Source organism: Pogona vitticeps, chromosome 1 (assembly GCF_051106095.1).
Source record: "Pogona vitticeps strain Pit_001003342236 chromosome 1, PviZW2.1, whole genome shotgun sequence".
In the NCBI taxonomy this organism is placed as follows: Eukaryota; Metazoa; Chordata; class Lepidosauria; order Squamata; family Agamidae; genus Pogona; species Pogona vitticeps.
Window position 1 is genome coordinate 287,794,692 of NC_135783.1, and position 27,883 is coordinate 287,822,574.

Here is a 27,883-nt window from a genome sequence, read left to right on the forward strand (position 1 = left end):
ACATGAGAGCTTCATCTTCCTGCAAGACAGAAATGCTGGACACAATCCTACCTGTGGTGGAGTCTTCCAGAGTTTCACACTGGTAATCATCTAGTTCTTTGTGAAATGCCATTTTGGTCTGGTTATGTATTACTTAGAACTCCACTGTGTAAGCTGGTTTTGCTGATCCACTTGTAAAAATGGGTTCTGGGAGGGAAGCTGTTAAGAAAATTTATTAAGGTATAACTGTCATTTCAAAAATACTGTTTACATGTGTCTAAACATAGCCCATTTTTATTATAAAGTTGCTGTTCAGTTCCTGTCCATTCATTACAACCTTCCCATCACACAAAAGGCACTGAAACACAATACACAGTCAGTAATATTAGGTATAAGGAGGAACTCATAGAATACACACAGGGCCAAAATTGCAAATTGCCTGTCATTAGAAACTGAAATCTGTTAAAAAGGTACATGATTTACGCAGACATTCTTGTCTGATTAATCATATATGCTGATGAATCTTTGTGCAACCTCTACGAAACATTGGTTCAGTCTAAAGAGATGTGAGTAGTAGGGTAATGGTAGCTTTATTCAAACTCAAATTTGACAGGTGCCACGCCCCCCTTTTGGACCCCCAGCAGCGGAAGGGGAGGGACTTCCGGCGTCTAGGCTCGACCCTGGTCGAGCGGTGACGTCGGGGGTTGTGGGGGTCACCGTGGGCCTATAGGAGTGTATTCCTAGAGTCTGGGGTCCCCCGTGACCCTAGGGTGGCCTGAGGATTGGTCCCCGAGGGGTTGTGCCACCCCCACGGCCCTATGGACCAATGGGGAGCGGTTGGAGGGGCTTGGCTAGAAAGGGCGGCCCTAGGGCATGCCCCAGCATGCCTTTAGGCCCTGCATGACGTCAGGGGTTGTGGGGATCACCATGGGCGTGTCTTTTCCTAGAGTCTGGGGTCCCCCGTGACCCTAGGGTAGCCTGAGGATTGGTCCCCGAGGGGTTGTGTCCCCCCACGGCCCCTGTGGACCAATGGGGAGCGGGTGGAGGGGGTTTGGCTAGAAAGGTTGGCCCTAGGGCATGCCTCAGCATGCCCTAGGCCCTGCAAGGGTGGGAAAGTCCCGGGGATTTGCAGAGAAGCTATAAACGTGGTTCGGGACCCTTCTGCGCGCTCTTGCGGCTCTTTGCAAAGGTCTTGTGGCTTTAAAGACATGGCTGACAAGGAGAACAAAGCTCCCGAGGCATGCCAAAAGCTTGCGGGAAAGCCCGGGAGGCGTTTGCGTCCCAAAGGCTACTATTATGGGCCGGTGGGATTTTCCATGCCGTTGTGTCCATTAGGAACTCCTACAAGACTAAAGGCTAGCCTTCCCAAAGACCCAGAAAAGTTAAGAAAAAAATGCAAGTCTGCAGAAGACGTATTTGTATTTACCGCAAAGCCTAAGCAGAAGCCGAAAAACACAAGAAAACCGGACTGCACACTGATGTGGGGTGATGATGAAGATGCTGAGCCTCAGTGCGTTGATGGCGAACAAGGTATAAAAAGAGATTTACAGAAGCCGCCGGGTTTTGCGGAGATTGACGATGGTGCTGAGCAGCAAATGTTGGCAGAGGCTCCAGACGAAGGCTTTGAGAGTGATAAAGAGAACCAAGTCAACCTGGTAAGACCAATTTTCTTTTTAAAAAGTCTTATTAAGGGTTCCGTTATAAGGGCTTTAAATGCCATAGTTAAGGATTTATGCTAGGGTTGGGGGGGGGCGGGGCGGTAAAGGGCCTTTTAAAAATGACTAAAACCTTGTTTCATTTTCAATCACAGGAGAGCTTGTTTCAAGCTCAAACTCAGGAGGGCCCTGAACATGATGGTGATGATGATGATGAGGGGCTTGAATGTGACTGTGGATATTGGGCGCACAGAAAGGCCCTGAAAGCGGCAGGTTGCATCCCTTCAAGAGAGAATACTTCCTGAATGACTATATAACCTGCAAATATATCCTGTATTGTGTGTGTGTGTGTGTGCTTCTACCTGTACCTTCTGCTGTATTGCGTGTGTTTCTACCTATGTCTTCTGTAAAAGCTAAAATGTCTGCCCTGTATTTCTACTAGCACTGAGATTTAGATGTATGCTTTACAATATTCTTGTAATATACTGTCTTTTAATAAAGAGTCTTTATTGTACCATACATTGCTCATATATGTGCTAATGGCTGAGCTGGATGCACGGGGGAAATTATTGCACAATATCTATTATACACCCTCATCAGCGGGGAGTTTTGGAGGTCTGAAGCCTCTCTTTAGGGAGGCCAAAAAACAGGTGAAAACCTTGAAACTCGGAGATGTTTCTCGATGGCTGTCCGACCAGGATGCCTATACGTTGCATAGGCCTGCTAGAATTCATTTTAAAAGAAATAAGACAGTGGTTTCCAAAATAGATGATCAATGGCAGGCAGATTTGGTTGATATGCAACAATATGCTCGGCACAACAAGGGTTGCAAGTATATTCTGGTTTGTATAGACATTCTTTCTAAGTACGGCTGGGTAAAAGCGCTCAAAGGCAAAACAGGCAAAGAAGTGGCCAGAGCCTTTGAAGCCATTTTCAAACAAGATGGAAGAAAACCTGACAAAATACAGACGGATCGTGGCGGTGAATTTCTAAACAGACCTGTAAGCAGTTTATTCAAGAAATGTGGAATACAGCATTTTGTCACCAATAATGAGGTCAAAGCAGGGGTTGTTGAGAGGTTTAACAGAACATTAAAAACAAAAATGTGGAGGTATTTCACGGCTAATAACACCTACAGGTATGTGGATGTATTACCGCAGTTCCTTAAAAGTTATAACCATAGCCTTCATAGAACTATTAAATGTAGGCCTGTAGATGTGAATCATCACAATGACATGGTCGTCTGGAAAAGAGTCTATGAGCCCTCTGTTGGAACAAAAAAAGAAGTTCCAAAACTCAGAAAAGGGGACCGTGTGAGGGTTTCTAAAAGGAAGGGTGTATTTGATAAGGGCTATGAACAGAATTTCACCACCGAGATATTTATTGTGGACCGTGTTGTAAAAGGTACAGAGAGACCTGTATATCAGCTAACGGATTATGATGGGGATGCCATAATCGGAACTTTCTATCCTGAAGAACTGCTGAAGATCAATGACAGGGAAGACCGGTTGTACAGAATTGAAAAGATTTTGGGCACAAAAGGTCGAGGTCGAAGAAAGCTCCACCTAGTCAAGTGGTTAGGTTGGCCTAGTAAGTTTAACAGCTGGGTGTCAGCCTCAGAGGTTTCTGAGATCGTATAGGGACAGAGAAGCAAAATGGGAGATTATGGTTTTTACATCACACTACCCAGCAACGCCTGTAAGAAGGTTTTTCCTCAAAATACAAATGCCAGCTTTACGACAATGTTGCCCAAGCCCTTAGATTTGATTGGTGTTTGGGAAGTTGGTCTAGCAGAGATACAGTATCCTCGGAGCTGGTACACACTCCTGAAAAATACCCCATTTTCAATTTCTGAGGGTACAAATAAATGGATCTTTCAGTTACACAGGGGCTATTACAAGGACATTCCTGATCTTCTGAACAACATGAATGACACTATAAAACAAGCTATAGATCTACAAGAAACATGGTTGGCCTACGACCCCGTCATGGGAAAAGTTAGATTCACAGGCCCTGAAAATTAATTATTTTCAGCGGGTGCTGAGTTAGCCCACATTTTGGGGGCCCCCCCGGATGTGCCCGTCAGAAAAATACCGCATGCTGCAGACCTTACTGGGGGATTCAGTTCCTTGTACGTCTATACAGATATCATCGAGCACCAAATCGTGGGAGACCATGCTGTGCCTCTGTTACGCTGCATCCCCGTCAAGGGAGAAACCTACGAATGTGTTACAATTACCTACGACAAACCGCATTACGTGTTGATGAGCAAGAACCACATCAACACTATAACCATTGAAATAAAGACGGATCAGAACCAACCCGTGCCATTCACTCTGGGGAAAGTTGTTGTGCGGTTGCATATACGTCCCAGAAAAGGCTGTGTTTAGGAAGAGATCAGAAGGACGCTAAAATGGTGGTGTTGAAAGACTACGGGGATGTTAATGTTTATAGAGCGTACTATAAGGCCCAGGCAGGGCGTGGCCTCCCCGGTTTTCACGGATCTGTAAACATGTACGGAGCAGGACTGGGGGGCATTTTTCGTGGATTGTTCCGAAAGGCCGTCCCCCTCTTGAGGAGAGGCTTTGAGTTTATTAAGCCCCACATTAAGACGGCCGTACATAATATCGCCGGAGACGTCGCGAGTCATGTTATGAAAAAAGTGAGACCCCAAGAAGGCTCAGGACTCACGTACATGAAAAGAAGGGGTGGAGTTAAACGAAAAGCGGGTCATCTACGCCTAGGTCCACCTAAACGGTTAAACAGCGGATTGCCTCCCAAAAAACGTCAGAAGCTTGAGAACAGGAAGAAGAAAGCAAGCCGTAAGATAAAGGGTCTGAAGCGGTGCAGGGGAGACATATTTTAAAATGGCGTTCATTCACGGCTCCTCTGAAGAGTGTGCCAAATCTGAATTGGATATTTTTCAGCTATCACCTACACAAACCAGCGTGGAAAGCTGTATGTATATAGAGGTCCCTCCCTTAGCAGCGCTAACACCCAACGGCCAAATAGAGTTTTATATAACTGGTAACAGTGAAGATTATATCGATTTAAACAATACCTTGCTCTACGTGGTGTGTAAGATCACAAAAGCAAATGGGACAAACATCGCTGTGGATGCTAAAGTGGGCTTTGTAAATTATCCCATTGCCTCGCTCTTTAGCCAACTGGACGTTACCCTTGGAGATCGGCTCATCAGTCAGAGTAATAATTGCTACCCCTATAGAGCGATGATAGAGCTGCTTATGAATTACGGCGCTGACAGCTTGAGCACCCATTTGCTTTTGTGATCTTACACACCACGTAGAGCAAGGTATTGTTTAAATCGATATAATCTTCACTGTTACCAGTTATATAAAACTCTATTTGGCCGTTGGGTGTTAGCGCTGCTAAGGGAGGGACCTCTATATACATACAGCTTTCCACGCTGGTTTGTGTAGGTGATAGCTGAAAAATATCCAATTCAGATTTGGCACACTCTTCAGAGGAGCCGTGAATGAACGCCATTTTAAAATATGTCTCCCCTGCACCGCTTCAGACCCTTTATCTTACGGCTTGCTTTCTTCTTCCTGTTCTCAAGCTTCTGACGTTTTTTGGGAGGCAATCCGCTGTTTAACCGTTTAGGTGGACCTAGGCGTAGATGACCCGCTTTTCGTTTAACTCCACCCCTTCTTTTCATGTACGTGAGTCCTGAGCCTTCTTGGGGTCTCACTTTTTTCATAACATGACTCGCGACGTCTCCGGCGATATTATGTACGGCCGTCTTAATGTGGGGCTTAATAAACTCAAAGCCTCTCCTCAAGAGGGGGACGGCCTTTCGGAACAATCCACGAAAAATGCCCCCCAGTCCTGCTCCGTACATGTTTACAGATCCGTGAAAACCGGGGAGGCCACGCCCTGCCTGGGCCTTATAGTACGCTCTATAAACATTAACATCCCCGTAGTCTTTCAACACCACCATTTTAGCGTCCTTCTGATCTCTTCCTAAACACAGCCTTTTCTGGGACGTATATGCAACCGCACAACAACTTTCCCCAGAGTGAATGGCACGGGTTGGTTCTGATCCGTCTTTATTTCAATGGTTATAGTGTTGATGTGGTTCTTGCTCATCAACACGTAATGCGGTTTGTCGTAGGTAATTGTAACACATTCGTAGGTTTCTCCCTTGACGGGGATGCAGCGTAACAGAGGCACAGCATGGTCTCCCACGATTTGGTGCTCGATGATATCTGTATAGACGTACAAGGAACTGAATCCCCCAGTAAGGTCTGCAGCATGCGGTATTTTTCTGACGGGCACATCCGGGGGGGCCCCCAAAATGTGGGCTAACTCAGCACCCGCTGAAAATAAGTAATTTTCAGGGCCTGTGAATCTAACTTTTCCCATGACGGGGTCGTAGGCCAACCATGTTTCTTGTAGATCTATAGCTTGTTTTATAGTGTCATTCATGTTGTTCAGAAGATCAGGAATGTCCTTGTAATAGCCCCTGTGTAACTGAAAGATCCATTTATTTGTACCCTCAGAAATTGAAAATGGGGTATTTTTCAGGAGTGTGTACCAGCTCCGAGGATACTGTATCTCTGCTAGACCAACTTCCCAAACACCAATCAAATCTAAGGGCTTGGGCAACATTGTCGTAAAGCTGGCATTTGTATTTTGAGGAAAAACCTTCTTACAGGCGTTGCTGGGTAGTGTGATGTAAAAACCATAATCTCCCATTTTGCTTCTCTGTCCCTATACGATCTCAGAAACCTCTGAGGCTGACACCCAGCTGTTAAACTTACTAGGCCAACCTAACCACTTGACTAGGTGGAGCTTTCTTCGACCTCGACCTTTTGTGCCCAAAATCTTTTCAATTCTGTACAACCGGTCTTCCCTGTCATTGATCTTCAGCAGTTCTTCAGGATAGAAAGTTCCGATTATGGCATCCCCATCATAATCCGTTAGCTGATATACAGGTCTCTCTGTACCTTTTACAACACGGTCCACAATAAATATCTCGGTGGTGAAATTCTGTTCATAGCCCTTATCAAATACACCCTTCCTTTTAGAAACCCTCACACGGTCCCCTTTTCTGAGTTTTGGAACTTCTTTTTTTGTTCCAACAGAGGGCTCATAGACTCTTTTCCAGACGACCATGTCATTGTGATGATTCACATCTACAGGCCTACATTTAATAGTTCTATGAAGGCTATGGTTATAACTTTTAAGGAACTGCGGTAATACATCCACATACCTGTAGGTGTTATTAGCCGTGAAATACCTCCACATTTTTGTTTTTAATGTTCTGTTAAACCTCTCAACAACCCCTGCTTTGACCTCATTATTGGTGACAAAATGCTGTATTCCACATTTCTTGAATAAACTGCTTACAGGTCTGTTTAGAAATTCACCGCCACGATCCGTCTGTATTTTGTCAGGTTTTCTTCCATCTTGTTTGAAAATGGCTTCAAAGGCTCTGGCCACTTCTTTGCCTGTTTTGCCTTTGAGCGCTTTTACCCAGCCGTACTTAGAAAGAATGTCTATACAGACCAGAATATACTTGCAACCCTTGTTGTGCCGAGCATATTGTTGCATATCAACCAAATCTGCCTGCCATTGATCATCTATTTTGGATGATCACTGTCTTATTTCTTTTAAAATGAATTCTAGCAGGCCTATGCAACGTATAGGCATCCTGGTCGGACAGCCATCGAGAAACATCTCCGAGTTTCAAGGTTTTCACCTGTTTTTTGGCCTCCCTAAAGAGAGGCTTCAGACCTCCAAAACTCCCCGCTGATGAGGGTGTATAATAGATATTGTGCAATAATTTCCCCCGTGCATCCAGCTCAGCCATTAGCACATATATGAGCAATGTATGGTACAATAAAGACTCTTTATTAAAAGACAGTATATTACAAGAATATTGTAAAGCATACATCTAAATCTCAGTGCTAGTAGAAATACAGGGCAGACATTTTAGCTTTTACAGAAGACATAGGTAGAAACACACGCAATACAGCAGAAGGTACAGGTAGAAGCACACACACACACACACAATACAGGATATATTTGCAGGTTATATAGTCATTCAGGAAGTATTCTCTCTTGAAGGGATGCAACCTGCCGCTTTCAGGGCCTTTCTGTGCGCCCAATATCCACAGTCACATTCAAGCCCCTCATCATCATCATCACCATCATGTTCAGGGCCCTCCTGAGTTTGAGCTTGAAACAAGCTCTCCTGTGATTGAAAATGAAACAAGGTTTTAGTCATTTTTAAAAGGCCCTTTACCGCCCCGCCCCCCCCCCAACCCTAGCATAAATCCTTAACTATGGCATTTAAAGCCCTTATAACGGAACCCTTAATAAGACTTTTTAAAAAGAAAATTGGTCTTACCAGGTTGACTTGGTTCTCTTTATCACTCTCAAAGCCTTCGTCTGGAGCCTCTGCCAACATTTGCTGCTCAGCACCATCGTCAATCTCCGCAAAACCCGGCGGCTTCTGTAAATCTCTTTTTATACCTTGTTCGCCATCAACGCACTGAGGCTCAGCATCTTCATCATCACCCCACATCAGTGTGCAGTCCGGTTTTCTTGTGTTTTTCGGCTTCTGCTTAGGCTTTGCGGTAAATACAAATACGTCTTCTGCAGACTTGCATTTTTTTCTTAACTTTTCTGGGTCTTTGGGAAGGCTAGCCTTTAGTCTTGTAGGAGTTCCTAATGGACACAACGGCATGGAAAATCCCACCGGCCCATAATAGTAGCCTTTGGGACGCAAACGCCTCCCGGGCTTTCCCGCAAGCTTTTGGCATGCCTCGGGAGCTTTGTTCTCCTTGTCAGCCATGTCTTTAAAGCCACAAGACCTTTGCAAAGAGCCGCAAGAGCGCGCAGAAGGGTCCCGAACCACGTTTATAGCTTCTCTGCAAATCCCCGGGACTTTCCCACCCTTGCAGGGCCTAGGGCATGCTGAGGCATGCCCTAGGGCCAACCTTTCTAGCCAAACCCCCTCCACCCGCTCCCCATTGGTCCACAGGGGCCGTGGGGGGACACAACCCCTCGGGGACCAATCCTCAGGCTACCCTAGGGTCACGGGGGACCCCAGACTCTAGGAAAAGACACGCCCACGGTGATCCCCACAACCCCTGACGTCATGCAGGGCCTAAAGGCATGCTGGGGCATGCCCTAGGGCCGCCCTTTCTAGCCAAGCCCCTCCAACCGCTCCCCATTGGTCCATAGGGCCGTGGGGGTGGCACAACCCCTCGGGGACCAATCCTCAGGCCACCCTAGGGTCACGGGGGACCCCAGACTCTAGGAATACACTCCTATAGGCCCACGGTGACCCCCACAACCCCCGACGTCACCGCTCGACCAGCCCCTTCCGCCGGAAGGGGCCTGGGTCGAGCCTAGACGCCGGAAGTCCCTCCCCTTCCGCTGCTGGGGGTCCAAAAGGGGGGCGTGGCACCTGTCAAATTTGAGTTTGAATAAAGCTACCATTACCCTACTACTGATGTGTCATGATATTAAGACCTACAATAGAGAATTTACTATTTTGTACATGAACCAACGTTTGCTAATCAGCATCCATCGTAAAACAGGTGTGCAGCCACAGAGTCAGCACATGAAGCTGATGCAATCCATGAAATTTGAATCAGAAAGAGGAGGAGAGCTGAAGAGGTCAGAGCTGCTGTTGCACTTAGACTGCTGTAAAAGTATTATATTTGATGATGACAAATCACAAAACAAAGCAAACTAATTGTCAAGCTACAGGATGTGTGAAAAGCTTGTGCTCTGACAATTACACTTTTCAGCAGTTAAGGAACTGCCTCTTCTAATAATACTTGATCCATAACATATACACTTAGGCAGCAGACTAACCATCCAGCACTAAAATGAAAACTCTTATAAGGATAATCCACTGTGACAAGAGTGTTTAGCTTTTTCAACCCAGAAGTCATATCCAGTGTCAGTGGGAAGGCTGGGCCTACACTTACATGCATGGGGGTGGAGAAACTGGTTGGAGGAAGAAAGATTTAACCTTGTCCACATTGGAGACATCTTACATTAGATTGCTGAGATGTAGGGAGAGCGATACTAGATAGCCGTTTTCAGTGATACATTGAAAGTAATGGAGGGAATTCACTATGACAGGTGTAGAACTCAGAACAGTTACTTTTTTTGACTACAACTCTCAGAACTCCCTGCCCACATTCTTTGGGCACTGAGAATTGAGAGTTCAAAAAGTAATGTTCACAGACTTTGCCCAGATGAAAATATCTAAATGAGGAACCCATATCACACCACATTGGAAGAGTCTTAGGTGAGTGAGTAAAATGTTGGGTTAGAGCAGAGCTGGATTCTGCCCTATGCAAGTATAATTAGAAGCAACTCTTATTTATTTACATTTATATTTTGTCTCTTGTATTATGTATTATTTATATTTTGAGCTCTTTTAATGTCACAACAGCTGTACGAAGTAGATCACACTGCAAGAGAGTGAATGGCCCAGGGTCACCAGCAATGTTTCGTGGCGCAGTAGGAACTTGATCCTGTATCTTTCAAGACCCATGCCAGCATATACTTGCAGACAAACATACATAGCAAGAGTGGGAAATATGCTGAAGCACATGCACTCTACTCGCCCTGCACCCTCCCAAATCTGCAGGAGGAAAATGTTTTAATAAACATTGCTGTGCCTACAAGCCTCTAGGAGTGCCTGTTCCTCTCTAAACCATAATGCAGGGGTTTGCTTTACTGTGAGTTATGCCTTATTCAGAAGCAGTAATAAACCAGGCCTGCTTCCCTGAAAAAGTAAAAGATGAGGGGAAATTACACCATTGTTTTTTAATGATGTGCAGGCTGAAGCTTGTCCCAGGGATTAAAAATGGACCCCTGACAGCCAGACGTTGCCCACCCTAGTTTAGAAGATCAGACTGCACATAATACACAGGATCAATCCCCAGGTCTAACGGTGGGCAGAGTTTGATGCTGGGATATAGTGGGATCCATCTGTCAGTTGCTGAGAGTGGTTTTCCAGCTCCCAGCTTTGTAACAATAACAGTTTTCATGTCTAGGTTGGGATCCCTATTCTGTTGCAACTCAAAGTCAGTCTGTCTGTGTCTATGTATGTTACAGTATTCCAGTGCACAGTTAGTTATATTAACTATAATATAGACATGGTCTAGAGGGGCAGGGTAAAAATCTAATTAATTAATTAATTAATAATAAAAAATGTTCAGCAAATATTTGGAGCTGCTGGTAAAGCAAGCAACTTGCTTTGGGGATTATCTGGTGGATTCAGGGTTCTAATCAATAGCAAAAGGGATGTTACAAACCTGAGGGCTGCCTTTCTCGATCCTCTGAGCAAACCCTTACTGGCATCCCATACAAAATCTCACTCAGAAAGTAACTTCATGTTGAAAATGTAATGGGACATTTTAATGTATGACACATCTGCTTGATCTAGAAATGTAGAATTGGGTTTGAGAGAAGGTAGAAGGAACATAGATTTCTCATTTTTTAAAAAAAAAATTACTCGGGAAGAGCGAATGCTGCAGGAACTTTGTAGGGCTGAGGCAATTTAGTTCTCACAGCAAATTGGGTTTGCGTGGTAGATCCTGACTATCAGCAGTGTTCCTCTTGTTAAAAGAAAATGGGAATGGAAAGGAGGCAGGGTTCATTAAATTATCATGAACCACCACCCATTTATTGATCTCATATATCATTGTTTCAAGTTGGTGTAGTGTGTCCTTTTAACAAATGTAAGTTTGTGAAACGGTCATTATTTCAATGAGCATGTGCAAACTGTTTTTCATATCTTCAAATTCAGATATAGTGCTTCAATATACTTCAGGTACAGCCTCTTCTCTCCCCCCCCCCTTTTTTTTTTCTTTTGCTGTAGCTCTCATTGATAACAAATTTCTTTAAAAGGAAAGAGACAAAAACCCGTATCTCAGAAACAATGGTAGAAAGACAGCAGGATTTTTATTGGTACAAATGGGGAAGAACAGAATACTTTTTGATTGTGTGAGAGACACAGAAGAACACCCTGCATATTGATTGTTTTCTCCATACAGAGTATATACATATCAAATATCTATATAGAGAGTTCACACTTCTTGAAAAACAGCCCTGATAATTGTTTTATGATTAAGTGAGAAATTCCTAACTGTTGAAAAAAAGGTATCAGCTTCTAGGATTTCCCTTGCTTGGTGTCTCTTTGTGAATAGTAGTGACCATCTTGACTGCTGCCATTGATGCCGGCAACATTCAGACTGCCCTTTGATATGTAAAAATTGTCATCCTATTTCCTCCTGGTAGTGTGGGCATGACATTGTATAGCAATATCAGTTTACTTTCTGGCATTCTGAATCATGAATATAGAAGCACAATGTCCCATATTCACAGACCAGAGGTTTTTCGAAGAACTGAATTTTCCTTAACTCAACTTCCTCTCCTTTAAACACTACTCATGGAAATAGGCTTCAATCATTCCCTGCACCACTCTTTCTCTCACCAGTGCCCAACCCATCACAAGCCAGCTACTTTTACCTTTTCCCACCATCTTGTATTATTTTTGCAGATGTGTTACCTCAGAACATAGAAGATCCATTTACTAGTCATAGATGGACAATACAACTACTGATGGAACCTTCTCGTCCTTGGATTTGTCTATCTAATCACTTTTAGGAATTAAACTATCTATTTAGCTATCCAAATTAGGAGGTAAACTGGACATCTTCACAAATCTTCTGTCTCTTGTAATAATTTTGTATGCAAAGTTTTGTTTTCATGGGGCAGATCAGTGCTGCTTCATGATAACTCATTAGATTACTTCATATTTTTCCCATCCTCCTCAACATAACAAGTTTCACAATTACCAATATCTTTGGAGCTGCTAACAATTTCTTACTATCCATATTGGGATATTTTTATAAGGCCATCCAAAAAGGCAACAAAAAGTGTGCAAGTTTTCAAAATCATGTACAGTATAATGAAATGTAAAGAAGGGGAAGGAGGCCTGATCCTAAGACTGTGTTGTCTGCATGATGTCAATGTGTAATGGAAGAAAGCTCTGCACTCAAATGAGTATTATCATTGTTAACTTGTCAAAAACCCAGAATGGCTAATTGGCTGATGAAAATAATTGTCTTTAGGTTTCAATGTCACTTGGTTTTGATTCCACCCAGAAGAGTGTAAGGTGTGTGCATATTTGGCCTGGAATAAGGTGAAGAACCAGAGAGAGAGTTAGGACACAAAGATGGAAACCGATAGAACCAGAGGAACTATGGGACTTTGTGTTTCTGGCTATAAGCCCTCACTGTGAGAAATTCAGGTATTGAATTGAACATTTTGAACTATGCTTTCAGGAAATTGACAAAAAAATCTGCTGATATTTGAGGGAGTAGAGCAAACTCGGGGACTAAGAAGACCCTGGTACGAGGATCCTCCTGAGCAAGCAGATTCCCTACCTATCTACTAAGTGATGGAAGACACATTAAGCATTACATACTTCACAATAAGTTATAAGGACCATATATCTACAGGGAAACAAAAAAAATCTAATGTTCATGCGCAGCTAGCAACCTGCCTAAAAAGGATATAAAAAGAGGGGTCTAGGCCACCATAATTTGTCTGATGAGACCAAAAGGCTTTTGGAACTAACTACTTCCTTTGGAGTTGGGGACGTGGTGGCACTGCAGGTTAAACTACAGAAGCCTCTGTTCTTCATGGTCAGAAGACGAGCAGTCATAAGATCAAATCCACGCGACGGAGTGACCTCCTGTCCCTTGTCTCAGCTCCTGCCAACCTAGCAGTTTGAAAGCATGTAAAAATGTGAGTAGATAAATAGGAACCACCTTGGTGGTAATGTACCTTTGTTCTGTGTCTAGTCACGCTGGCCACGTGACCACAGAAACTGTCTTCAGACAAACACTGGTTCTATGGCTTGTAAACGGGGATGAGCACCGCGCCCTAGAGTGGGACACGACTGGACTAAATGTCAAGGGGAACTTTTACCTTTACTTTCTTTGGAACTTGGACGATGCAAATAAAGAATTCTTCTCTCTTTGGTGAGTATGTATGTGGTGTGAATGTGTTGAATGCATGAAACCCCTTTTATTAGAATTGTAATCAATAATTAATAAAGTACATTAATTTTGCATTTTTAAATGTGTCTTGTGAGGGCCTTTGCTGTTTAATATTGTTCTTCTTGGGATACAAAAGATCTAGTGGTCACTCTTCTGTGACAAGAGTATAAACTCATCTTATGAAAACACAGCAGCTATTTCAACCATGGGTTGATCCTTGTCTATTGGAACCTATGCTACAGTGGTGAACAGTAACGGTTTAGTAATAATAAAATAAATGTGTAATGTCACCTCAATTCCGACTTATGGCAATCTTCCAGAATTTTCCAAGTACAGTGCACTCAGAAGTGGTTTACCATACCCTTCTGAGCACTCTGGAACTGTGCAGATTGTTCAGAGTTACACAGCCTGGGTCTTCTCCTGGGAAATGCAGTGGAAAATTGAATTCCCAATCTCTTGCTTTGCAGCCAGATACCTAACTGGCTGTTTTGAGTGTGGTGTGGATTGATGTGGCTATAAAGGGTCTGTTGAGGTTGTGGGTAGAAGCAATGTACCATTTTGTGTTCTCCTCCTGTCTAAACAATAAACAGCCCCTTGTAGCCTGCCTGGTCAGTTGTCAATAAAGCACTTCCCCTGATCTTCCGTGGAGGGTCAGGGGAAGTGAATATTATTTTTACAATGTCTCTCTCTCTCTCTCTCTCTCTCTCTCTCTCTCTCTCTCTCCTCTCTCTCGGTGCTGTTCTGTTTTTCCACATTCTCCCCCTGCTTCCCTTCCCTTATAATCCCCCTACTTTCTCTCTCACTCTCCTTCAGAATCTGCTGTCGTGATGGCAGTTGGACACTCAGACTGCTGGATAGGCTAAACACAAGCATGCCAAAAAGAAGGCATCCTACTGCTGAGCCAGAAAGTTGCACAGCAGCTCTTAAAGTGGAAGCATGGCTCTATCTGAGTAAAAACAGATGGAGATGTGGTCTTGTCTATCCAATCCAAACTGTATCATCAGCAATTAATATATTATATCTATTTGCCAGCATGAACGTCTCTTACTGAGTTATTTAGCCAGCGTTCATATCGGTATGGTACTATTTCTTAATTCAAAAGGGATAGATATTTCTCATTCTAGATTACCCAAGTAATTAATGAATTTGACAGGTCCATGAGGAAATACCCAGGTATATATCCCCAAAAACGTCAGCCACATCATCACAGCTTACATCTGCAAATCTTTATAAATACAGAAAAATTACAGACTGCAAAATAAATTAAAGTCTTGTTTCCACATTAAATAAAGCCTAGGCAAGGTTTTTTCTAATACAACTTCTATAGCAGAGGGTGGAAGGTTTGCTATGGTTCTTCTAGTCAGTTTTGAAACCAGGCCGAGTTTACCCTAATAACAAAGAAGATGTTCAATCTACTGATAATTTGATTCTAATTAGAACTTCAATTCACAATGCTGGAACTCCACAAAAATGCATAAATGAAACAGCAATTAACCTTTAGTGCTGAGCTTATTTTCTTTCTCTCAACATGGGTCAGTTGCCATAGAGATTATACCTATGTGATTTGCCGATGTGACTCAAAAGCGGCCGGGGTGGGCATCACAGTCTCATCACAGTGTGGCACCAGGATAATTAAAAATCTGTTGTAAGTGAAGAGAAAGATGATTTGAAGCTCAAAGCTAGGGAAGAGGTGGCAAATAAAAAGAATGAGGAAAAGAATGGGGAAAAGACTTTGAAAGACAATTTTTCATTGGGACAAACTCTCCTAGACCAAAATCCTTACAGACAATCTGCCTTTAAACTGGCCCAGCTCTGATAGCCATTTATGACAAAGCTTCTCTCCAGTACCTTTGTGCTTCCTAAAATAATCATCTTAATAGATGGCATATTAATGCTTTCCTCAGAACACCTGCTCTTCAGAATGTACTGCCTGGTCCTGCCTCCAATCTATACCAACACCTCAGGTTTGATAAAGATATTGTGTAATACTGATATCACTTTCCAGCACTTGCAAGAGAGAAGATGTTTATCTCATACATTTAAAGTCTGCCATTTTTAATGCTGATAATATTCCTGTAGTGTTTCTGTCTCACTGCCAAATCAAAGCCCACCCAACTTACTTGGATGCCATTAGATTCCAGGACAAATTATACCTGATGTATCTGTATCTTTTCTCTCATGGAGTAAAAAGAAACTGAGCAGGGGTGGTTTTCTACTTCAGCTTACAGGTTTTCCTTCAGGAACAGACTGCACTCAGCCTGAGTATCACATATTGTATTGTTTTTGGAATACAGCCAAGTCTTCTCTTTCATATAGCCTGGAACAAGAGGGATGGCCCTAGAATTGGGCAGAGTGAGACACTCACCTGGATAGAAGATTTTGATTCTTCGGAGAGCAGCAAGTTATTGCTTTTTTTCTTCCAGCCATGGGTGGACAGAGGAGCTTATGAGTCTTCCAGCAGCAGGTGCTAGACGACTCAGCTAGAAATTGGAGAGTTAGTGGGAAAATGTTCATAAATTTAATTCAGCTACCTTTCAATTGGAGGTAGCCAATTTTTAACAGTCACGTTGATGTTAGATTGTTTAGATTTATGTTAGATAAGTATAAGTTTCTCAAGGAAAAAAAGTAGAACAATTGTATCCATTACTTTATTCCCCCATCCTTGTTTTGCATTTTGAGGACATGAAAACAGCTACATAAATTTTTGAAAATGCTTCTTTTGTTTTCTCTCCCTTATTATTTTTTAACCACTGAAACTGAATCTATTATATAAACTATTGCATCGTGCTAACACAAACTTGTTATTTTATGTCTTTTCTTTGTGATATTTGCTGCTTGTTTAAAGACAAGGGCGCAGCATAGAATTGAAAAGCACAAGTTAGTCTTTACAATGTTTTTTTTTTTAAAATCAAGCCCTTAAAATTTATCCTTTCTTGGAAGATCTGAAACCAAAAATATTGAATGAGAGCAGTGGCTCCCAACCTTGAGTCCCTAGATGATCTTGGACTAAAACTCCCAGAACCCTTCATCAACAGCTGCGCTGACCAGGAGTTGCAGTCCAAGAACATCTTGGGATTCAAGGTTGGGAAGCACTGGATTAGAGCAAGACTGTTGCACCTTCTTTCAGAGAAGTGGATTTCAGATCTTGGAACAAAACTTGAGTTAGTGTATGTACAGTTGAGAGTTGAGACCAGGTGGCACACATAAGTCCCAGCTTGGGACTGTGTTTTTGTAGGACTGAACGTACTTCTGGGTTCTTAATTGCCCTCTGCTTTGATTTTGTTACTGATTCCTTTCCATGTGTGACCTTTTGAACTGCCTGACTATACTTTTGGCTTCCCCCTGTTTACTTGCAGGACTTTTTGACTGGCTTGATTTGAACTGTTTTGGAATCTGGCTCTCCTACGCCTAGTTTACCTTGCACCCATTATACGTTTTAAGCAGGATTTAGCCACACTCATCATCAGTTAAGTTCAGAGTCACAGGAATATAATGTAAAAGTACACATGTCAAAATGTAATAAATATGTGCTGTAAAGTCAATTCCACTTTACGGTAACCCTCACAGGATCTTCTAGGTATAAAATGAGCCAAAGTGGTTTACCATTCCCTCCTTCGGGTGGTGCACTAGGACCTGGGTCTAAGGCCATATAGATGGCCTTAGATCCATTACTTCTTTCTTGTGGTTCTCTGGAACTGTAATGTTTGTCCAGAGCCACATAAGTGGCAGGGCATGACCAAACCAGTCACACATAGTCTTGGTGTTTTTAGCTGATCTCTCTCTTAGCAGGTATGGTTGGGATTCAAATTCCAGGGCCTGGGATCCACAACTAGGTAGTCCAACTCAGCAAGAATGGACAACACATGGCCCAAGGTCTACACAAGCCCATCCAGGGGCCCAAATGTAGCTCTCCCTCATTCCTAGGCCCCTCAGTACCTGCACCTATCCCAACATTTGAGCTCCTGAAGTCCTCTCATCCCTTCTGGGGATATGTATGGGAGGGAGCAATTTAACAAACAATTTGGGCAGCTATATAGTATAACAATGCATTTTCAGTAAACACCTATTTTTATAAGGGAAATGGATCAGAATGATGGGAATGGGTGAGACCCTCAAAATTTCAGGGATGAGCATGTGAAAACAAGGACTTCTGGTGGTTGCCTATTCTGAACTAAGAGGTGGGAAAGAAAGCTATAATTAAAAACATCAGCAACAGATATATCTTGAAACATCTATATCAGGACATTATTCTAAACATCTCTGCTCCCTGGAATTGAGGTCAGGAACTATTCTGACTAATGCCATGCATAATCAAATGCTGTGGCAAAGGCCAGTTTGTATCACTGATGCTAGTGCACCAGACTGTACTTAATACGTGCATAACACAAGCAATTGTCTTCACTTGTATGTGCGACAATTCTAGCTGAAACATCTCAATGATATGGATAGGAAGGGTAAACCTGCCACCTGGGATTGCTTAATGGATGCTGTAATTAGCAGCACCAATTAACTAATTGTTCACCTGTTAGGAGATAATATAGAAAACAGCCAGCCAGGCTTCTTGTGCTGTCCCTGATGGCTTTGTGAAACTGGTGACTGAAAAAACAGAAGCGTTAGACTTTGCGAGGGGGGGGGAGGACCACCTTTGTTCTTTCAACAATGAGCTCATGATTCTGTTTTTAACAGCACTTTTGCAATTAAATGGACAAGGAGGGAGGGGGCCTACTGAATAATTTTTTCAATCCAGCTCCCTCAGTAAAGTTAAGGAGGACCAGCATAGTCCCATCTGTCTCTATCATTACTTTCCTAATGTGATAACATAGATTTTAAAGAGGAAAGACTCCTATACGTAGGCTCTACACATGAGAAAAATCTATGTTCTTGCTCATGAGCAGAGACTACATGCAAACAGGATCCATTCTTCTCCATCAGTGGCAATTTATATTGGTTCCCAAGTGCTAGTTTAAACCTGATAACTCCACAAGGAGTGAATTTCTTTGAAGTCATTAGAAGTCATGCATGGAGGATAAGGAAAAGTTAATGTTTGCCATCTATTTTATCTCTTGAACTCAACATGGGAGAGTCAAAGGAGAAAAATGGAACAGAAATGCAAGAAAAAAGTTATACAGTGGTGCCTCGCTTGACGACATTAATTCGTTCCAGCGAAATCGCTGTAGAGTGAAAACGTCATTAAGCAAAATAAAAAAGCCCATTGAAATGCACTGAAAACCTTTTAATGCATTCCAATGGGCTGAATACCTGCTTGTCCAGCGAAGATCCTCCATAGGGCGGCCATCTTCCGATGCCTGTTAAGTGAAAATTAAGGCCTAAAAACAGCGGGAGGCCATTTTCTTCAGCCGGTGGCCATTTGGAAACCCGACAATCAGCTATTTGTTGATCGTCGTAAAGCAAAAAATTGGTTCCCAAAGCAGGGAATCGATCATCGTAAAGCGGTTTTTTTCCCATTGTAACATTGTTTTGCGATCGCAAAAGTGATCACAAAAACCTAATCGTCAAGCGGATTTGTCGTAGAGTGGGGTAATCGTCCAGCGGGGCATGACTGTATGTTTTTGTTTTTTGACTTATATACCACCCATAGTGCTAGAGAACATTCTGGGCAGTTTGAAACATAATCGTGCAAGGAACACTTGGCCTCTCAGATAGCTGAGTACTCATTTTACTGACCTTGGAAGGCTAGCAGAACCCATGAGGATCAAATTCAAGTCATGAGCAGAGACTTGATTGTGGTACAGTGGAAACTCTACTTATGAACTTAATCTGTCTCAGAAAATGTTCGTTAATTGAAACGTTCGTAAGTAAAAGCAAAATTTCCCATAGGAATACACTGAAAACCATTTAATCCATTCCAGCTGTTTTTCGTTCTTATCTGGAGGCGCTGTTCACAAGTAGAAGCATTAGTTCCCATAGGAACTAATGCAAAGCCGATTAATTCGTCCTCTACCACTAGGGGGAGAATTTTTCTTCTTTTGACCTAAGATGAACTTGGGTAAAAGGAGGGGGCAGGAAAGGAGGGGAAGGAGGGAGCACCATCTCTAAACAGAACACCTTTAAAAACAAGCAGCTTTTAAACAAAACCAAGCCAAGCCAAGCAACTTTTAGGTTTAAAAAAAGGGCAGGAAAGGAGGGAGGGAAGGAACAATGGGGAAAAGAGGAAATAAAGAAAGAAGGTCATCACTGGGGCACACAGACCCCTCAGCCAAAGGTTTATGCTATTACGCACAAGAAGAGAGAAGAGAGAGAAAGAGAGAGAAGACGGGGGGGGGGAGAGCCTTGAGTCTACAGTAGACTCCATTTTAAAACTCCATTTTAAACTCCATTTTAAAGCCTGACTGCCTGCATCAACAAGCACCACACTTTTCTGATTTTAAAAGAGACAGACCTTGGAGCCATATTTTAAACACAAATTTTAAAACAAAAGACAGGTCACAGTACACAGACTCTAGAAGCCGCAGAATCCAGCAAGCATTATTCCAGCACAGAACTCCTTATCACAAAAAGAGAGTCTAAACTGCATTTTATAGCCTGTCTGCACCAACAGCCAACACAGCCCCTCATAGAATATTTTCTGTTTTTAAGGGAAAAAAAGACTGTGGAGTCTAAACTGCATTTTACAGCCTGCCTGCATCAGCAAACCAGCAACCATTATTACAGCAAACAGATCCCCAAAGGAAAAAAAAGACTTTGGAGTCACATTTTAAACCCACACATTTTAAAGCAACAGAAAGGTCACAGTACACAAACCCGAGAAGCCACAGAATGCAAATAAATAAATAAATAAATTTTACATTTTAAAATTACAGTAATTTTCACATTTAATTTTAATTTAATATTACAGTCTACTTTTCACATTTTAAATCCACACTGCAAGACCCATCAGGGCACAGAAACATAACCCCCTACCTAGCCCTACCCCCCCCCACCAAGCTGCAAAAACCCCTGTACAGCACAGTAAATACTGTACAGTGTAAGCACTCAACCTGAACAGACAGTTTCTCTGTTTAAAAAAAGTCAATAATCCAAAAAAAACCCCAAAAAACCAGTCCGTACAGTACAGTACCAGGCAGTACCAGGCAGTCTGAAGACTCTCTCCCTATCCACTCTAACCACTTGGACGAGTGATATTGCAGACAAACAGCCTTTTCGCTGGCCAATAGTCAACAGAAAATTCAAATTTTGTGCTTTCCCCGCCTTCCCCGTGTTTTTTTATTCGTATCTTGAAGCTCCGTTTGCAAGTAGAAGCAATATTTTGCAAACAGAGCTGTTCATAAGTTGGATCGTTCATAGCTAGGGACATTCGTAAGTAGAAGTTCCACTGTACTGCAGTTTAACCACTGCACCACAGGGCTCACTCAGTTCCTTTGTTTTCATCTTGGGTGGGAGGAAACAATAATCACAAAAAGTGATGGTTCCATCCTTTGGATCTCCGCCCCCCCCGCCACCCATTCAGCCTCTGACTAGTCACCCTGTACTGAATCTGGTTGTCATTCAAAAAGTATTTCTCAGCATGGCTCTGGGCAAGAGACTGGAAAATTTACATTATAGCATCTCAAAGCAGAGTTTGCAAACACAGCAAGGAAATCTATCATCAGTAAAGGACTTCTCCCTCAAGGATTCTAATTTCCTCTAAACATATGTAAAACTCTTAATTTGGTCCCCACTGAGATCTTTTGCCTACTATGTGTGCCAACCGAATTTAAAGTCCAACTCTTCCGGCTAGGGGATTGCCATGTATCTGTGTGCTTCTGTTCCCAGCCAAAAAGGAGAAATATGCCTTGACACAAGGCAATGGAGAAAGTACTAGGTGACTGGCAAGCCCCTATCTGTGAAAATGAAGAAAGCCAACAGAGATGATCCGAAGCTGTTTCAATAATATTGCAGCCTCCATCTTGGGATCTTACTTTAACTCATTTATTGATGCTGCTACATCTGATCAGCACTATATTTGGACTTTTCTCTTTCTTCTCTCCCCATGTTCCACAAACCCCGCTTTAAAAAGTACCTACTGACTCAAGTATTTTTAATATCTTAATAGTCCAATAAAAAGCAACCCACTCTTACTTTTGGCAAAAATTAAACCCTATTTTCATTCTATCCTCCAGTTTAAAATTCTTCCAGGTTTTTTTTTTTTGAACCAAAAATCCCAGTTTAGTATCAACCAAAATCTTACCATTATTTATTTTGTCTACCTTTTAAAGTATATAATGAGAATAAAGTTGATTGTCTTTAAAACTATTTGGAAATTGTCTAGGTCTAACAAAACCTTTGTTGTTGAAAGCCTTAGAATTACCTCTGATAATTAGATCTTACTCTGTTTTAATCATGTTTGGGAAATTAAAGCTAAAAAGTGATGAGCTCTTTAAATTAAATGTTCACTGAAGTACCCATGCAGGGAAATTGCATTGTGGATTTTCCGGAGGGTTGCTGGGCACAGGTATCAAAAAGGATTCTTGTAATTCACTCTAGTGTCACACTACACAGTGGTGCAAGAGGGAACACAGGAAGTGATCCCAAAGGAAAAGATCTGAGAGGAAGGACACACTGCCATTTATCTCCGTTTCATTAAGTTGGTAGAAAACCGCGGATGTGATCAAAGGGAAGGCACATGCTTGGTTGCATTGAAAAGGGTCACTTTAATGAGAGCGATTACCCTTAAAGTGATTCTTCTGCAGGAGTAATTCCACTATCAGCATTGGCTGGTGTGCATTTCCCCATGTTTTGTTATCATTGGGAAATAGATTGCACCAGACTGCTCCACAAGTATGATCTGGGCTCATCAAGAAAGCAAATAGTAGACTTCTCAGCATAGCAAGACAAAGGATTGGCCTCTTTTGGCTTTCAGGGCTCCTCCTTGGCACACATACAAACACACACACCACATCCTGTATTGCTCCTTGCAGCCCTTTCATAGAGTTAGTGATGAACAAGGCAACTGGATGACAGATTTTGTTTGGGGGGCTCATAACAGCAGTTATAGGTTGCCTTTTTCATCTCCAACTCCCACTCCTCTCAGTGAAAGCTACAGCCTTTTTTCTCTTCCTCTCTCACTTCTCTCAGTAAGTTGCTGCAGTGGGTGCAGACAGCATTCCTGCAGCCTTCTCCAAGTACATACTTCTACCACATCCACATTTCATACTACCCACAGACTCTACCCAAAAAAGAACAGTATCTGATTCTGCTACAGCAGAATACAAACATTTCCAATGAAAATAACATATACACAAACACAGACTTTTGCCAACAGTGCCCCTCCACACTCCACATATGACAAACAGGACAATTTGTATGCAAAAGAATCAATGGGCATAAATCAGACATCAGAGATTGCAATACAAAGAAACCTGTCTCAGATCACTTCAGTCTTCCAGGACATTCTTCACAAGATATGAAAGTTCATATTCCGGTGAAGAAAAATTACAGAATAAGAATTCAAAGGAAACAGCTAAGATAAAATATATATTCATGCTGAACATTCATCTTAACAGGTTAAATATTAGCCACATTTCTAAGCCATTACCAAATGCAATAATTATCTACTCTTATTTTCCTTCCCAATGAACTAGACCTACTGTTTCAGAACAAAGCTTGTCATTCTTTACATTATCACATGTTGTTCCTCTGTTGTTTCCTTTCATTATTGTTGTTCTTTACATGATAAAGTTCAAAAGAACTCAATACTAAACAGGGGTCTGAAATAACTACTAGGTTTGAAATGTAACTAAACACCACTGTCCCTTTATGTCAGATAAATATTTTATTGTGTAGCCTTTCTTGATGGTGGGAGAGGTCATTGCACCTCTCTAGGTACCTACGACCCACCTTAAGCTGGGCTGCCCCCAACCAGTAAGGTGCTGCCTCACCACGGTCTGTTAACCACACGAGGTGCATGGGGTTTAGGGCAAAAGCTGATAAGCAGATCGATAACCCTGCACCATGGATTAATCATAAGAAAACTTCTGCCCTAAATTGGGCACCTGGAATGTTCGGACAATGACACCTGGCTTTTCTGATTACCTCCACGAAATAGGCGACACACGCAAGACAGTTGTCATTGACATGGAACTGAGTAGGCTGCAGATGGACATTGTTGCCCTGCAAGAGACGAGATTGCCAGACTCGGTCTCTGCTAAAGAAAAAAAAATTCTCATTCTTCTGGCAGGGAAAACCGATGAATGAGACCAGGGAATATGATGTTCGCTTGGTGATTAGAAATACTGTGCTGAGTTCCATTGTTCCACCTACAGCGGGGAATGAAAGAATAGTCTTTGCAACTCAACTCATCAGCAGTACCAGTCACCCTCATTAGTGCATACACACCAAAACTGTCATGTACAACAGAAGTCAAAGACAAATTATATAACAACCTGACAGGTGCTATCAAAAAAATCCCAGAGAGAGAGAGAGCTGCTGTTCATTCTTGGAGATTTTAACGCTAGAGTTTGTGCTGATCACAATTCTTGGCCCACATGTCTAGGCAGTTTTGGCATTGGGAAGATGGATAAAAATGGCCAATGCTTGCTGGAGTTTTGCTGTTATTATGGTCTCTGTGTCAGCAACATGTTCTTTAATAAGAAGCTTCAACACAGAGTCTCCTGGAGACATCCAAGATTGAGGCATTGGCATCAGCTTGATTTGATCCTCACTAGATGCTCTAGCCTTCCTAGTATTACAATCACATGCAGTTATCAGGGTGCTGATTGCGATACTGATCACTCCCTGGTGTGTAGTAGAGTCAAACTGTGAATAAAGAGATTATATCACATGAAAAAAGAAGGAAGACCATGTATTGACATCAGCAAGACTTGCGATCAAAGAAAAGTGGAGGAATTTGCCCAAGTGCTTTAGGAAACCCTTCCAGGCTCAGCTGTTGCAAATGCACCTGAATGATGGGAACATTTCAAGAATGCTGCTCTCATTTACGGACAACAGCGCACACAGGTAACATCAAGGGAATGTATGATGGCATTGAGCAGGCTTTTGGTCCAATACAGAAGAAATCTGCTCTTTTGAAGTCTGCTACAGGCATGATCAGACAGGACTGAGCACAGCAGATGGAACGCTGGGTGCAGCACTACTCTGAGCTATACAGTGGACCCTCGACCTACGGACTTAATCCGTATTGGAACGGTGGCCGCAGGTCGAAAAGTCTGTAGGTTGAATATGCATTTCCCATAGGAATGCATTGAAAAGCCATTAATCTGTTCCAGCCCAAGAAAAAAACTACCCCCCCAAAAAATAAAAATAAAACACTGCAAGCCCCTGGGGCTGCAAACACACACACACACACACACACACACACACGCACACACACAAACATAACCCCACCACCCCAATCCCACCCTACAAAAGACAAAAAAAACCAGTTTTAAAAAAGCAAAAAAGCAGCACCTTACCTGCACCGCCACGACCACCACTGCCAGGAGGCCTCCTGGACTCTAACCTCCACTGCTGGGCCAGGGCTCTGGCCACCACTGCTGGGCCTGGCCTCTGCCACTGGGTCAGGGCTATGGCCACTGGGACTGGCCTCCACCACTGCCTTTCTCCCCTGTCGCCTGGCTTCAGTGCTGCCGAAACCACCATCGGGCGCAGCGCTTCAGGAGAAGCCGCGCGGTGGGGTAGAAAGGCGGGAGCCAATCTTTCTTCCCCACTGCACGGCTTCTCTGAAGAGCTTCCCCGATGGTGCTAGAAGCCCAGGAGGCTGAGCCCAGCCGGGATGGTCCAGCGGCTTACCTCCCGGTGGTGGTAGCAGCAGCAGTGGAAACCCAGGAGCTTGAGCCTCCCTTTTCCAAACCATTGGGGTGAAAGAGCTAAAGAAGCAGCCTCTTCGCCACCAACGGTTTGAATTTCCCACCCTTTTTCTCTGCCTTTTTCGATCCATACGTCGAAGCTCCGGCCACAAGTTGATCCAAAATTTTGTGGCTGAAGCTGTCCGTACGTCGAAAAGTCCATAAGTGGGGCCCTTTGTAGGTCAAGGGTCTACTGTATTCTAGAGAGAATGTAGTAACCGAAGAGGCATTAAATAATATTGAGTGCCTGCTGTCTCAGAAGAGATGGTCAGCAAACCAACTTTAGCAGAAATAAAAGCGGCCTTGGATTCCCTCGCCTCTGGCAAGGCACCTGGAAGGATAACATCCCTGTTGAAGTGCTGAAGTGCCGTAAAGAGATCATCACCGCCGAGCTGTATCAAATCTGTCTTTGTTGGAGGGAAGGTGGAGTACCACAGGACATGAAGGATGCAAACATCATCACATTGTACAAGAACAAAGGTGGCAGGGGTGACTGTGATAACTACCATGTTATCTCTCTTCTCAGTATTGCAGGGAAGCTGCTTGCCTGTGTTGTGCTGAAGAGGCTCCAGGTGCTTGCAGACAGAGTCTATCCAGAATCACAGTGTGGATTTCGAGCTAATAGCTCCACCGTAGACATGGTATTTTTCCTCAGACAGTTGCAGGAGAATGGAGGGAACAACAGATGCTCTTTGTGGCCTTCATAGATCTCACACAGGCCTTTGATTTGGTTAGCAGGAAGGGCCTTTTTAAAATACTTCCTAAGATTGGATGTCCACCTCAACTCCTTAACATCATCAGGTCCTCTCATGAGGAAATGAAGGGCACTGTAGTTTTTGATGGCTCAACATCAGATCCAGCTGGAGGCAGGCGGTGCATCATGGCCTCTCCCAATTTGAAGAGACACTTGTTCTGCAGGCCAAGGCAAAGAGGCAGTCCCGAAACCCGAAAAATCAGGGACAGATTGTATTTGTCTTCAGTGTGGAAGGGATTGTCACTCTCGAATTGGCCTTCTTACCCACACTAAACTCTGTTCCAAGACCTTATTCAGAGCATGTTACTTATAGTCTATCAAGACTGAAGGATGACTATGTATAGCCTCTGTTGATTCTGAGTCTTATGTCTGACAATGTGAACATGTTCCACGGAAGCTTACATTAAAATATAGGAGTTAGTCTTTAACACAGAGAAAACTGCTGCACTGCAGGCTTGAACCAGAGCAGATCCTGACAACAAATGCTCAGGGGATTTATGAGCAGCTATGCCCACCCTTCAGCTGAAAAGACCCAAAGTGAAAAGAAAAAAAAACCTTCTGGTTCCTGTATCTGCATCTAGATTTCACTAGTATAGACATCGTTTACAGGTTTTGCTGCCATCCCAGCCCTCCCCTTCCTTGGGAAATTCCTGGCAACTCCAATCAGGAGGCACTGTGTTCTCTGCCCCTTGGGTGTCAGAGGGTCTTTAAGTTTCATTTCTCAAGAAGTCACTCGAGCATACCTGAGAAACAGGTTTCACTTTCATTTATTCCTCTAGCAAGCAGAAACCTGGGGGTGGGGCCTAGGGGGTGGGGCTTTCTACTTTAAATGAGTGTGTCCCAGGACCCTGGGCCCTTTTCCCTAGGAAGCTGGGTGAGCCTGAAGGCCAGGTATGTCTGGATGGACATTTTGCTGAGGAGTTTTTTTTCTGAGCTTTCTTTTTGTCTCCACACACACACACCGCATGGCCTGGGGGTGGGGCCTAGGGAGTGGGGCTTTCTACTTTAAATGAGCATGTCCCAGGACCGCGCACCTAATGGCACATGAAATTCTCAAATTCTCTCATTCTATCTCTGGCCCTAATATGGTAAATAGGAAAGCCAATTAGATTTTGCACTATTAAAGAGCAGGCCGGTAGGTGGGGCTCATCAGCCATGGAAGGCAGCCCATCTAGGAAAAGGAAAACTCCGATTTCAAACCTCCACTGCCTTGTGGCTATATCCACTCATGGAAAAGGCTTCAGGAGTTAACCTAGAGGCAAAATCTGGAGCTGGAGTCCCGAAGGCAGTTTGTGTCGTTCTGCCAACTCCTGTGACATTGTTGGAACCAGTTGTATTGGCTCTTGCCTTTCTATTGGGCTATTTCAGTGATGTGGAGAGGGGGGATTTGCTGCTTGGGTAACACCCTATCCTCCATATTACTTTACCCAGGCTTCATGCTCTAGAGAGGACACTCCTCAATTCAGAGCATGTTACCATGGTCTCTGAAGGATGCCTATGAAGCAGAAATCTAGTCTTTTTCTTCCTGATCTACAGGAGTTTATGGGACTCCAAATATTAATTATTATTACTGTTATTCAGAACTATCAAATTCATATTTGGATATATATGGAACTATCCAAATAT

At 43.1% G+C, this 27,883-nt stretch overlaps 2 long non-coding RNA genes across 2 annotated transcripts; both read right to left on the minus strand.

Moving 5' to 3' along the window:
* Positions 1 to 49: 49 nt before the first annotated feature.
* On the minus strand, positions 50 to 25,217 carry LOC140702698 (uncharacterized). Its single transcript, XR_012081943.2, has 3 exons — positions 16,065 to 25,217; positions 15,255 to 15,339; positions 50 to 198 (listed from the first exon to the last, which is right to left on the minus strand). It is a non-coding gene; the product is annotated as an uncharacterized LOC140702698 (long non-coding RNA).
* On the minus strand, positions 7,491 to 8,711 carry LOC144587870 (uncharacterized). The gene is made up of 2 exons (XR_013543059.1): positions 8,011 to 8,711; positions 7,491 to 7,854 (listed from the first exon to the last, which is right to left on the minus strand). It is a non-coding gene; the product is annotated as an uncharacterized LOC144587870 (long non-coding RNA).
* Positions 25,218 to 27,883: the final 2,666 nt, after the last annotated feature.